This window comes from Entelurus aequoreus, linkage group LG16 (genome assembly GCF_033978785.1).
Source record: "Entelurus aequoreus isolate RoL-2023_Sb linkage group LG16, RoL_Eaeq_v1.1, whole genome shotgun sequence".
Classification (NCBI taxonomy): Eukaryota; Metazoa; Chordata; class Actinopteri; order Syngnathiformes; family Syngnathidae; genus Entelurus; species Entelurus aequoreus.
Window position 1 is genome coordinate 45,737,001 of NC_084746.1, and position 12,500 is coordinate 45,749,500.

The window sequence follows — 12,500 nt, forward strand, 5'->3', positions numbered from 1 at the left end:
CAATAACACACACACACGTTTTACCTTTCTTTGCATGCAGACATCATTAGTGTTGATGTCTGAAGTTACCACACAAACTGAATGGAAAAACAAATGAATGCCTGATTCATTTATCAGTTATGTTTACACCCACAACAAGACAAATCATAGTCCTTTGTCCTTTTGCATGTTGAAACTAGAAGAGTTGGCACCGAAATTAATTTGTGATCCTCCAGGGTCCTGAAACAGCCTCTCGGACTGAAATGGGGAGCCGAAATTGCAGTCTGGTTCCTTCTGCCAGACCAAATTCCTGCTCTTCCTCCTTGTTACCCTTCTCTGCTCCAATTTTCTTTTCCAAGCACTTCTTCTGCATGACCGAGGTGACGGACACACGGCCTAGTTTTTTAACTTGTCGGTGAAAGGTGCACTCAGGAAGTGTTTGTGTTCATCCTACTCCAATACTGTAGTGTTGTGTTCATTGATTGTGTGTTGTGTGTGTCCATTATGAAGTGTTGGTGGATGCTTCTATGATTGTGCGATATAATCGATATAAGTAATATACATTTGGCCGACAATAGCGCTTTTGATACTTTTGTCATATCGTGATAATGCATGTTGATGACACGGTCCAGCTGTGTCCCGCAATTTGACAACAACAAGCGAACGAAAGCGTCCTCAATGCAATGTAGCATTCTTGCTAGCGTCTAATGTCTCTTCACAGTACAAAGTCTCTACTTAGGCCCCTTCTACGGTTATCCAGGGTAAATCCCACCAAACCTTATTTGTGTCCACACACACACAATGGTCGTTTAAGACAGTGTTTTTCAACCACTGTGCCGATATATTATCTGGTGTGCCGTGGGAAATTATGCAACTTCACCTAATTTATCCGAAAAATATTTTTTGCAAATCAATAATTATAATCTGCCAATAATGTGCCGTTGCTTAGTGTCTGTGCTGTGTAAAACTCGGCAGGGTAACCACGTAATACTCCATGTCAGTAGGTGGTAGCTGGTACCATGAATTGATTTACGTGGACCCCGATTCAAACAAGTTGAAAAACGTATTCGGGTGTTACCATTTAGTGGTCAATTGTACGGAATATGTACTGTACTGTGCAATCTACTAATAAAGTTTCAATCAATCAAACAGTTAATTGCTTTGTAAAATTCGGAATGTGTCGGGTGAGACGACGATGGTTTGTTGTGATCCCAATATGCAGACCAAAGCGGGAGGCAGCGTGCCGGTAAAAAGGTATGTAATGCTTAAACCCAAAATGAACGAAAGGGAAAGGAAAAGGCTATGCAAAACGAAAGTCAAACTGAACTGGCTACAAAGTAAACGGAGACAGAATGCTGGACGACAGCAAAAACTTACAGCGTCCACAAAGTACATCCGTACGTGACATGACAATCAACAATGTCCTCACAAAGAAGGACAGCAACAACGTAAATAGCCTTGCTTGCTAACACAAAGCAGGTGCACGGAATAGCGCTCAAAGGAAGAAATGAAACTGCTACAGGAAAACAATAAGGGCCACCAAAATAACAGCGCAAGACAGGAACTAAAGCACTCCACACAGGAAAGCTAGTAGTACGCATGCGCGAAAAAAATGTGCGCGTCTTAGTTACCTCTGACCTGGAAGTGTATCCTTACCCTGTGTTTCAATGTAGACTATTGCCACATTTCTTTGAACAGTAAACCTTGCTTGCCTCACCATCAGCAGCTGTTAGACTATTGTAGTGAATCACACCTGAGCCATCATACATGAATCATATCTTTAATGGACGTGTGAAAGTAAACAATGTGATAAAGAACATTTTACAACAATCATAGATATCTGTTCAGGACACTGTGCTTGTAGGCCTAAATTGGCGGTCGTACTTGACTGCCGCAACCACTTCATGGCTTCACAATAGTTATGGAGTACAAAACTAGACGTTGAGTAATCGCTCGAGATACATCGCGGACAATAACTAGTAATAGTCTGCTTTGCCAGTCCGAATGTATTTGCTGTTTTTCGTACTCTGTTGTTGTCTCCCCTTCGACAAATAGACACATTTTTTCACAAATTAGACTCACAGCTGACCTGGACATTCAAAAGTTCTCTAGCCGTTCAGCTGGCACAACACAGCCGTTGACAAACATATCCCACCAGGCTGCCGTTCTTCCAGGCCTTATCCAAAACCGTCGCTCAACGGTCTATGTTGCCGTCTGAAATGTGTTGTATCCGAAACAGCTGCAATCGCGCGTTTCCTTCTCTTAAGGTATTCATGTGTGATTTCCACACAGGCATGTCGGGATGACTCGCCTCCATCTTTCTGACGTCACTTCTTGTGTGGGGCGCGGTCTTTCTGGCGTCACTTCCTCTCCGAACTCAGTTTGTAAACGATCAATGAGTCCATACAAAGCCAAGAGCCGGAGATTCAAGAAATACACGGCGCACTTACCCGTGTAAAAAATTGTCAGAGAAGGGGAACCTTAAACGCTGATTTAGTGTGGCTGAAACGAGGCTTAGGCTAAATAATTATTTGTTTAAGGGGTTATCCGGCTTAATGTAGACATAGCCTGAGTCAGTAATCATCACCTCCATGGTGGCTAATAAACTACATTTCTTACAAGCATCATCAGCTAAACATGCTCCAATCCACACTGTAAGAGGATATGCTGACCGCAAGCACAAAGTCGGTTGGCTCGATACAAATATCGAGAGTAACGATACCAAGTATAGTATCATTATCCTGTTCATACTACAGTGGTTAAATCAATGTTTTTGTTATCAAAACAATCTTAGCGTTTTTGTTTATAAGTTCAGAAAATGGACACAGGAGGACTTTAAGGGCAAAATCCAAATGATTTGAATCCGAGCCTTTAGTATATTTAATATATAATTGATAATGTCACACCACCATCCTGTGTTTTTGTCTGATTAAAATTGTGGTAAAAAATGTAACTATTTGATATTGGATCGATACCAAAATTTGTAGTATTGCCTAAAATTAATCAAACAGAAGAATAAGTGCCTATTACATTTAAAAAATTGTAAATAGAACCATGTTACAACAGAAAGTAACCAGCTATTAACAGTAAATTAGCAATTAGATTAATAATAGTTTTGAGAAAATAGTACGTCAGCAGTTAAATTAGGAGTCTTTGTAACCTGTTTGAAAATTTTCTGTGATCTTTTCTGTACCAAACAATATATTGTGCTATATCGTTATCGCAGGAAGCTGCAATATATATCGCAATATAGATTTTAAGCCATATTGCCTTTCTCTGCTTCTAATGAGTGCGTATTTACTGTTACATATACTGTAATATTGTACATGGTAATTGTTATATATTGTATATATTATATACAAATATTATATAATATAATATATCATATACTGTATATATAATATGTAAATATTACATGTATGTTATATTTTGTATTGCTACTACGGTACATTTTTAGTCTACTTTATACCTGCATTATCCTTTTCATCCTTACACTTTCCATCCTTTGTAACTGAGCTACTGTGTCGAACAATTTCCCTTGTGGATCATTAAAGTTTGTCTAAGTCTAAGTCTATTTTCTGGGTCTTCTACTTGAAGCTTCTGAGTTGTGTCCTTATTACCAGTATGAGTTTGGATGTGAGCTGGAAAATGAAAAGCATGAAGATGTCTTGTGTATGCGTGTGAGAGAGAGACAGAGGGGCGATGAGGTGGATTTTTTTTTGGTGAGCACGGGGGAGGTGAGAAACGGGGAAGGATGGACGTGTGTGTGCGTGTGATGGCAGGTGGCAGCGTAGTGCATTTGCTGCTCAAACACACACACAGACCATCTGCAGCATCCCAACAGAGTTTAAATGGACATTGAAGCGCAGAAAACATTTATATTTTAAAATGCAAAGTGTGTGTGTGTGGCGTGTGTGTGTGGGGGGGGGGGGTTCATTCAACAACAGAAAACAATTTTGAATGAACATGCACTCTCAAATAGATTAAAAGTGCAAATGTAGGATACTTGTTCAGTTGTTTCTTACTGGGCGGATTTAAAAAGACATGAAATGTACGTAGTAAATTCAGTTGTGCAGAAAAACAACAGTTTGTGCTGCCATCATCACCAGTGTGTAAACGAGCCATTTGCTTTCTTTAGTTTCCATGGCAGCAGCTTCATTTTCACTTTGTGACTTAGACAAGGTGGTCATCTGTACAACTAAACAGCAATGACTGCTTTTGCTATGTCGTACTCGAGTTGGTTTTAAGATAAGAGCAGTGGGCCCCATTCAGCAATAAGTTCCTAATTTTTCCTGTTATCTTTCTTCCTCAGTGATTTCCTAAGAGGAGTCCATTCAAATTCATGACATGATCTTAAACGGCCAAATTGTTCCCACCTGCTGTTCTTAAGTTGCTGAATGCCAAATGGTTAGCGAGTGCGTGTCTATCATAATTTGCATATAAACACGCCCTTGTTTCCCCAATATGCATATGTAAACACCCTTATTCCGTAATTTGCATAGGTAAACACCCTTAATTCCCCATATAAGGGCACAATTCTGGCGGAAAAGCCGAACATCAAACACACGGAGAAAACACAAACAGATTACAGAAGATAAATTTGTATTATCCCGCGGGGGAAAGACATAATGTCAAAACGTAAGTTTAAGAAAGGGGGGACTGCTGAGGTAGCCCCGAAGCGGAAGAAAAACTGGTCGAGCTCAGAAATGGAGGTTCTACTGCAGGAAGTGGAGAAAAACAAAGTAGTGATCCTCAGCAGTGCAAACTCGGGGTTTAAGGGCACATATAAAGCTAAGATCTGGGGCATCTTGCAGTAGCAGCAATAGCATTGCCATTGTGTGAGTTGAGTTGCAACAGGGTGTTGGTCTTTTAAAGAGTCACCAATCACTAAATCAACGCCCCGGTAATTGATGATTGTGTGTACGCACACGGTATTTTGAAACAGAATAGAATAGAAAGTACTTTATTGATCCCTGGGGGAAATTCAGCACCACAGTTCGCTCACAATAGCCAATAAATACTATACAGCATTATTCACATGTGAGTAATATAAATATATTATACATATATTCTACATTTAAGTGCAGTCAAGAAGGAACATATGCATTATACAGTCTGATGGCTGTCGGTATGAAGGACCTCCTGTGTCGTCTATGTCTATATATTGCTAATTTTGCTATATGTCTGTCTCTCTGTCTGTCTTATATCTATCTATCTATCTATCTATCTATCTATCTATCTATCTATCTATCTATCTATCTATCTATCTATCTATCTATCTATGATATTAATTTAACATTAGACAATAGAAGTAAGGGAACTTGTCACACTTAAGAACAAATAGGCAACCCTAAAGGTGCTATGGAGCACTCGTAGATTTTGTTTTTAACTACGAACAAATCCTAGCTAAGAAAACATTGGTGAATACAAAAATCTCCTTCAAAACTTTGTAAGTGGGCCTAAGAACAAAATTTGTTCTTAAGAACGGTTGCTGAATGGGGTCCAGTCTGACTCTGCAGAGACTCTTTTAGTCCCGCATTGGAACGCAAAGTTCACACAGCGAGTGTGAGGTTATGTCTTCCAGATGTGCAGGGAAGGCAACGCAAGTCAATGACTAGACATTTGTAACAAAGTAGTGCTCATCCATTTGTTTGCTTCAAACTAGTCAGCAGTGTTCCAGTCTGTACGCTAATCTGCTGCTAATCCACCAGCGCTCGACTCACACAGGCGGTCCTTGTCGTCACATCAAATCAACGATTGTTTCCTCTTGCCTCAGGGGCAAAGGGTCATGCGATGTCTTGTGCCTTCGCCGCTGTGTAGCCTTGGTGGCCCGATTCTTTGCTTGTTTATTTATTCGCTGCTTTTCAACCTCCTTGAATCGCTGATTGTGTTCTTCATGGAATCTAGGCCATCATAAGAGAATCTTACAAGAGGTTTTGCCAAAAGGTGGAAGCATCTTCTAAGAAGGTGCTTCACACTATATAGGGCACTTACTGAAATACTTTGAAATCAATTTATTCAGTAATGGGAGCGTACGAATCAATGAGCTGGAAGAGACTGCAAAATCTCAGCATGATGGCCAAGAGGAGAAGAATGTACATTTACCCTCTATAGTGCCTCACTGGGTTTCAATATAATTTCAAAAGACCCTGAAATGAGCTGGATAGGGCCCCTTTAAGGAGTTTGTCCAATAATTGCTGATTAAAATGACGTTCACTTTCAGATTGGGAAATGTGATCTAAAAAGTTAATAAGTTCATTCAATTTAAACTCAGGACGTCGTCTCTCTTACTTCACACCAGCGAGGAGGTAGCGGTGCTGGTTAGTGATAGCGAGGGATCATATCCAGAAAGGAAGAAATTGGGTATTTTTTAATTCAAACCGCTTGTAATTATTATAAAAAAGATGTGGGTTTTATTTAACAAATACAAATAACTTTCTGCTTTTCTAGAGCAATTGCAAAAATCGATCATTTATTCAGTTTATTATTTTTGTCAATGTAGATTTAACTTTGTGCTCACTTTTCTTTGCGGCTGGCTTTAGGCAGCTTCTTGAGCAGCCAGCATCTGTGTGCACCAGGGGACCCCAAACTATGGCCTGCGGGCCAAATAGCCCCGGATGCGGCCCGCCAGCATCCAAAATCCAGCCCGCGGGAAGTCCCAAGTAAAAAAAAAAAAAAAAATATATATATATATATATATATATATATATTCTATTTTAATTTAATTTCTTTTATCATTATTTTTTTTAATCTGTCAATTCTAATCCATTTTCTACCGCTTGTTACTCTCGGCAAATAATTTTGTCTAAAAATACATTTTCCCATCGATAATTTCAGTGATTTCAGTCAATTAGTGCGCAAGGAATATATTTCTTTATATTTTTTTTTAACCCAATGCGGCCCCCAAGTCAAAAAGTTTGGGGACCCCTGGTGTACACCTTCAAAACACCGTTGTACTGATCCTGGCGTTTCAAGTGACTGATAAGGTCTGATGTGTTGGAGCTTACTGTTTTTTTTTTAACCCGCGTTGCCCAATTTTTGCCAAACATTTGGTGCAAACAGAAAGCCAAATATCTTCCTCTGAAACAGTGAAGAAGTCCCGCACATTTGACGCCATGTTTGTTTACAATGAGCTCAGAGGAAGTTTATCGCTTCCTCTGTGGTAGGAGAAAAGAAGCGCTTGATTTGATCATCCTAAACCACCTACAGTATAGAAGAGTAATCTTGTCTCAATTGAACGTTTTTTTTTCTTCATTCATTTTCATTTTCATGTTGTCGGATTTAATAAGTCCTCATATCGGGCCGATAATTTAATGTCCGATATTTATCCCGCACCCCTAATTATTATGTAGAGACTATTTTTAAAATTCACCATCCAACAATGACCAGATGACTATTCTAACAACGTGCTTCATTGAAAAAACTAAGCACAGCTCGTCTCTGGCTATTAAACTGCAGGGGAAAAGAACAAATCATGAGGAAGTCCTAGTGGGGACTAGACAAGCTCGGAGGTCTGTGAGCAGGCAGGAAGTCAGGGCGATAGAGAGGCGTCGAAGGTCCGTGTCCAAGCGGGAGGTCGAGATCCAAGAGGCAGCCAAGGAAGCAAAGGGAACGCGGGAAGACGAGACACACAGCTCGTAACATGGAAACGAAGGCAGGCGGCAGGTACGACGACAAGGAAGGGCACGAGACGATAAACACGACGGGGGGAGAAAACACAAAAAGCAATGAGTGCGCATAGAGCTTGACGTGTAGGTTTACTGTACGGGAACAGATGACTACATTCTGGCGCGGGATAGCAGGTTGTGCAGGCTTATGAAGGCAGGTCAGATGATCAGATTCAGGTGTACTCATTGCCGGTGATTGATTGCAGCTGTGCACTAGCGCAGACTCTGCCGGAGTGGCGCGCGCAGGTGCGCTCTTTGAGGCGCAATCAGCAGAGTGCACAGATAAGTGCGCATTGGAATGCGCCCTGGCCGTGACATAAATATTATTGACAGTTTATTTAAGATACATATATTATTATTATTTATTGATTTAATTAGAATCTATCTATTTTAGCACTGCATAATTGTATGTAAATTTAGTCCCTTCTTCTGCAGTATATTTGATTAATGTTCATTTTTGTAATTAGCCTGACCTACTAAGCCTTGATAATAATCTTTTTGATTAACACATGGTTTCCTATCATTTGACAATGTTTATCCTGTTAAACTGTAAGTAGGTTAGGCATAATTATTAAATACGATTAAGATCAAGAGTAAGATTACTTATTCAGTGTTAATATTTGAGCGGGCCCAGGGCCCTTCTGTAGAGAAAAAGTTAGGCCCCAAAGTCAAAAAGGTTAAGAACCTCTACTACAGCGTTTTCGTCCCAAAATCACTTGGAGCCATTTTAACTTCCAATACCCGCAATATACAAAGTGTTTATTTTATTTACAAACACTTTAACATAAACACAACCTTCATGTAAATGGAGACAATGTTTTCTCATATGAGACTTATGTTGATATCCTAATGAGTTATTTAGATTGAGTCGAATCTGATTTAAAATCCATTCTGCTATTCAAAACCTGCTACTGACATGGCGTCTCTCCTCAGGTACGACTATGTGGAGGTCTACAACGGCGGGGACGAGTTTTCACCCATGCTGGGGAAGTTTTGTGGCAAGATCGCCCCGTCCCCTATCATCTCCAGCGGCGGTCAGCTCCTCATCAAGTTCGTCTCCGACTACGAGACCCACGGGGCGGGCTTCTCTGTTCGCTATGAAGTGTTCAAAACAGGTTTGTGTGTGAACTAACCTCATTCTGTTATTACTGCTGCTTCCTGAAGTGAACTCTGAATGTGATGAATGAGCTCTGAATCAGCTCCTGGGAGGAAAAACGGATCTGACTCACTTTTCCTCCTGCTTGCATCTTTTGGGGTCCATTGTGCATTACCTTTCTATACTGAAGAAACACAATAAACATCCTTGCATTAAGCAATCTGTTGCTGGACACTTTATCACTTGCATTTTTCCATTTAATGAGTGCCTATGAAAATCATCCTGTGCAAAGATGATAATAATACTATAGAGATGTTTTCATGAAGAAGCTGCTCATCATTGTTGTTTGCAGGGGTGTACAGTATATGATACTGAGAGCTGTTTCTTATATGTTGGCCCTCATGAAGCTAAATGAAGTAATGTGTGTGCGTGTGCACGTCTGTGTGTGTGTGTGTTCTGGCAATGCTTACTTAATGGGGACATCGCTCTGTTTACACAGTCACCTTTAGGGGACCTCTGACGGTATGGGGACAAAAAAACAGGTCCCCTGAAGGGAAACCTTTTTAGATGATAGTCAGATCCATTCTGAAGATGCCTAAGTGATTTTTAAGCTTTGGCCCATAAAACATGTTTACTGGTTAGTTTGAGTGTGAGACATTTGCACAGCTACTTCGGGCTGTAGCTGGTACATTTAAGTGGTGAAACTTCCTATAAGAGGACAACTGTAGTCCTGTATTCTGAGGATCATGTCATATTTAATTTGAACTTTTTTTTTTTTTTTTAAATGGTCCTCAGTAGTCACGTACAAATTTGTGTGAATTATTTAAATTTGGTCCCCATGAACCATATTAACTCTTTTTCCCCAGGGTCCCCAGTAAGAATGATCAGCACATTACTTCATCAATCCAGAGATTTAAAGACGTGTATGAGCTAACTGGGCAGTGGCCATTTTACCTAATTTTTTTTATGCCTCCACAACCTGTAGAAAGGGTGGTTCCCACAAGTGATGATCAAAAACGTGGTCCCCATTCTAACCAGTATGTGTGCGTGTGCGTGTGCGTGTGTGTGTGCGTGTGCGTGTGCGTGTGTGTGTGTGTGTGTTAGACAGGTGTGCAGGACTCCAGGCACGTTTAGCTAATGGTCTGTTTGTCCTTGGAAGCAACAGGGATGACCTGAAAATTAGATGAATGCAGTGATGTAGAAGAAGTAGGACAGTGTGAGTATGTGTGTGTCTGTACGCGTGTGTGCGTGCGTGTGTGCATGTGCCTCCCCTCTGTCAAATTAAAAATGAGATGCACAATTTGTTTTTGAAGTCTATCCTTCTGCTTCTCAAGACTGATGCTAATAACTTATTTGTGGTATTGTGGTATTTATTTATTACACATTGTTTAAATGTAGATTTAAGTGTAGTTTGTGCACACCTGAGGTAAGAGTCAAACAAAGGTAGATTTGACAAACTGTACCTGCAGATTTGTCCTGACAAAAGTCAGTATGGTCAGAAATAATAACAATATCATTGTAACTGAGCCACTGTGTTGAATAATTTCCCTTGTGGATCATTAAAGTTTGTCTAAGTCTAAGTCTGAATAGCAAAGGAGTTGGTCGTCCTGCGCCATGGTTTCCATGATGAAATCACAGATTGCTTTAGCCTTTGGGTCGTCTCTGGCAAACATTTTTTGCACTTTTCAAACGCTGCGGCGAAGGAAGAAGCCCCCAGCTGGTTTTGGGGCAGCTTTTTAAGCAGCAGCCCTCTTCGTAGGCTTTCAAAACACAGTGGTAGCCATGCTTGAAGTTTCAGGCGGCTGATAAGATTTGATGTGTTGAAGCGAGATGTATTTCCTTTCCTCTCTGAATGTTTGCAGAACATTTGATGCAATTAGCACACAAAACGTCTTCCTCTGAAACTCTAGGAAAGGAGGAGCGCATGGTTTGCTCACCCTAACCCACCGACAGCACAGTACAGGTTATCTAGCCTCATAGGAGCATGTGTTTTTATGTGTTATCAGAGCTATTTTTTTTATTGTTATCAGAGTTGTTTATTTGTATGACATCATAATTCCTCATACATAATTCTTCCTTATTACTTCCATCCATCGCAACACATTTTACATTGAAACATGTTTTGTCACATTCACTTTTAATATAAAAGGTTATTTGCTCATACTGACCAACGTGTGTTTGCGTGAGTGTTTGCTTGTGCGTGTGTGTGTGTGTGTGTGTGTGTGTGTGTGTGTGTGTGTGTGTGTGTGTGTGTGTGTGTGTGTGTGTGTGTGTGTGTGTGTGTGTGTGTGTGTGTGTGTGTGTGTGTGTGTGTGTGTGTGTGTGTGTGTGTGTGTGTGTGTGTGTGTGTGTACACGAGACATAATATGGCAGGAAATAAGTAAAGTGCTTGAATGAATACATGCACCATGACTGAGTCGGCGAGCTCTATAATAATGTGACAGCATTACTTGTGTTTATTTCTGACCTTTATGGCCAGCTGAGCCCGCCTGCTTCATCGCTGCTCATTGTCTTTCCTCATGATTCACACCACCTGCGTCATGGCGTCTGTTTGTGTGTGTTTACAGGCTGCTTTCATGTGGTCCGTAATAGAGGTGGGAATCTTTGGGCCCTCATGATTCCATTACGATTACGATTCAGGAGCTACGATTCGAGTAAAAAGTGATTATTGATGCATATACACTATATTGCCAAAAGTATTTGGCCACCCATCCAAATGATCAGAAACAGGTGTCCTAATCACTTCCCGGCCACAGGTGTATAAAATCAAGCACTCAGGCATGGAGACTGTTTCTACAAACATTTGTGAAAGAATGGGCCGCTCTCAGGGGGTCAGTGATTTTCAGCGTGGAACTGTCATAGGATGCCCCACCTGTGTAACAAATCCAGTTGTGAAATTTCCTCGCTTCTAAATATTCCAAAGTCAACTGTCAGCTTTATTATAAGAAAATGGAAGAGTTTGGGAACAACAGCAACTCAGCCACCAAGTGGTAGGCCACGTAAACTGACAGAGAGGGGTCAGCGGATGCTGAAGCGCATAGTGCAAAGACTTTCTGCACAGTCAGTTGCTACAGAGCTTTAAACTTCATGTGACCTTCCAATTAGCCCACGTACAGGACGCAGAGAGCTTCATGGAATGGGTTTCCATGGCCGAGCGGCTGCATCTAAGCCATACATCACCAAGTCCAATGCAAAGCGTGGGATGCAGTGGTGTAAAACACGTCACCACTGGACTCTAGAGCAGTGGAGACGCCTTCTCTGGACTGATGAATCAGCCTTTTCCATCTGGCAATCTGATGGACCAGTCTGGGTTTGGAGGTTGACAGGAGAACGCTACATTTCGGACTGCATTGTGCCGAGTGTGAAACTTGGTGGAGAAGGAATTATGGTGTGGGGTTGTTTTTCAGGAGTTGGGCTTGGCCCCTTAGTTCCAGTGAAAGGAACTTTGAATGCTCCAGGATACCAAAACATTTTGGACAATTCCATGCTCCCAACCTTGTGGGAACAGTTTGGAGCAGGCCCCTTCCTCTTCCAACATGACAGTGCACCAGTGCACAAAGCAAGGTCCATAAAGACATGGATGACAGAGTCTGGTGTGGATGAACTTGACTGGCCTGTACAGAGTCCTGACCTGAACCCGATAGAACACCTTTTGGGATGAATTAGAACGGAGACTGAGAGCCAGGCCTTCTCGACCACATCAGTGTGTGACCTCACCAATGCGCTTTTGAAAGAATGGTCGAAAATTCCTATAAACG

At 41.2% G+C, this 12,500-nt stretch overlaps 1 pseudogene; it reads left to right on the plus strand.

Annotated features, from left to right (window-relative positions):
- The window catches only part of LOC133631077 (neuropilin-1a-like), a 216,985-nt pseudogene that overhangs the window by 119,155 nt on the left and 85,330 nt on the right, over positions 1-12,500 (plus strand).